We start from the raw sequence: 2346 nt of genomic DNA, 5'->3' as shown, positions 1-2346 counted from the left end.
CCCTATGGCTCCATAGATTTTTCAAACTAAAATTCTCGAGGTTGACCTCTGATAGAAAGGTGGAACTTCACCTACCAATACGCATATATAATTTTTTATAAATATTTTCACATTCGATTTGCAATTATCACATGCAAATAGCTTGCAAGTTTTGTTCTTGTTTTAATTGAAAACTCCGTAAATGGGTCGTCGAGTCTCAACTTATCATGACACCCTGCAAAAGTTAAAAAGCGGGTAAATATCGAGTTGTTCTATGAATTTTTTTCACTACCAATACGAGTTGAACTTGGGATGCTCCGACTTGGCCTAATTACAAAAGGGATTTATAGTTGTTGTTTTTTATGGTAGGTAGATTCTATTGTTGTAACATCAAGAAACAAATATTATAGATAAATGTATTTTTTGCTTGACCAAAAAATATTATAGATAAATGTAAAGATTATACAGCCGAGGTACCACGTGGCATCCAAAATTTTCTCTACCAACATCAGTACATTTTCACAAACAATTTGTAATCACATTCATAAAAATGGATATAGACGTGTGTGCGCGTGTGTGTGTAACAACAATTTTTAATCACTAAAAGTCCTAGACAATTTATGTACATATCGAGTACTAATCATAGCAGCTTAAAGTTAACAACCTGACAAATATCTAGCGGATCTCTGAAATCTTTTTTGCTAGCATTCGTAATAGGAGTCGAACTTGTAAGCTTGAAAGGTGTAAGCCTCTTAGTTGTTGCTATGCTCCGCTCTGCCACAGAACTAATTTAAAATGGATATATAGTTGTTGTAGAGGGAATGACTTCGGTGTCCCCGGTAATTTTGGGGACACCGTAACTTTTGGCATAACAAAACCATTATGAGTATAACCAAAACCCATTACAAGCATAACAAAACCATAGAACGGCAGAACCAAAACCATAGCAAGGCATAACTTATTTGTTATGCCTTGGTTGGGTTTAGTTACGCCTTGATTGGTTTTTAGAATATTCCTTAGTTATGCCTTATTTGGGTTCTGTTATGCTTGTAATTGATTTTAGTTATGCTCCTAATGGTAAAGTTATGCCAAAAATTACGGTGTCCCCAAAATGACCGGGGACACCATAGTATCATCAACGAGTAATACTATAGAAGTGGAAAGATTATACATACTGACATTCTTCCATTTATATGTCATGATGATAATGACATTTGTCATTGATTCGTTAATAAAAAATATCACAGTTGCTATGATAATATTGGGAAAAAGGGTATTCGATCAATATTATTGAAGATTAATTGACGTTGAAGAATTTTTATAAACATACACACTATCTAATACTCCATCCGTCCCACTTTGTTGTGTCTGTTTCTTTTTTTCGACGTTTCAAAAAATTGTCTATATATCACAATCTATAATGTTTTATATATTCAATATGGATCTTGTTTGATATATATCAATTAATTTTATTAATCAAAGTTTTCAAAATCGTAAAAAATATTATAGATTGTGAGATATAGATAATTTTTTGTGGCGTATCGTGTCAAAAAGGAAATAAGCACAACAAAGTGGGACGGAGGGAGTACAAGTATTATAGGATAATAAATCTTGATTAGAAAACGGAATTTAGGTTGTTGCGCAGAAATTCTTCAACTAACGGATAACTTGAACTATCATTGACTTTAGAAAGTGCTAATCTTGAAACTAAGTACTTAGTTCAAAACAACTAATCAAACCCATTTGCGTGAACCCATTTTGTATCGTCTATTCGTATAGTATTTCACTTGAGATTGTAAATGAAAATAGTCATTTCAAAGATTTAGCATATATAGAAGTATTGAACCATTTATTTATTTATTTATGTAATTGGACAATCATTCATCTACTGATTTTCTATTTCCAAAATAAATAAAGTTTAGTATCTTATAAGTCTTAATTTTGGGTCTACAGATTTTCTAGATTATCCATTCTTAAAGTGGGTCCAAATTTTCAGTAGCCAATGGTGCCAAAATTCCCAAACCCCATCTAATTAGCTTCCACCAACTCTCTCTCTCTCTCTCTCTCTCTCTCTCTCTCTCTCTCTCTCTCTCTCTCTCTCTCTCTCTCCCTTATGCGACGACAGGAGGGGAGGAGTTTTCCCCGTCACGGGTACTTAGTTTCTTTTCGCGGGACTTTCTCATCCCTTTGGGGGTTTTGTGGAGTGTTTTGATGTGACGATAGTGAGTTTTCAGAGTGATGACAATTTTGTGGCACATGATGTGGCCTAAAATACAATGAGATGGGTACGTGACTTGTATCCCCTTCCAGATGTACTTTTAGGGGGGGAAATATTGGTGCCAAATTCCAAATATAGATTAAAGAATG

This window comes from Rhododendron vialii, chromosome 8a (assembly GCF_030253575.1).
Source record: "Rhododendron vialii isolate Sample 1 chromosome 8a, ASM3025357v1".
NCBI lineage: Eukaryota > Viridiplantae > Streptophyta > Magnoliopsida > Ericales > Ericaceae > Rhododendron > Rhododendron vialii.
Note: the sequence above shows the minus strand (reverse complement) of the source record.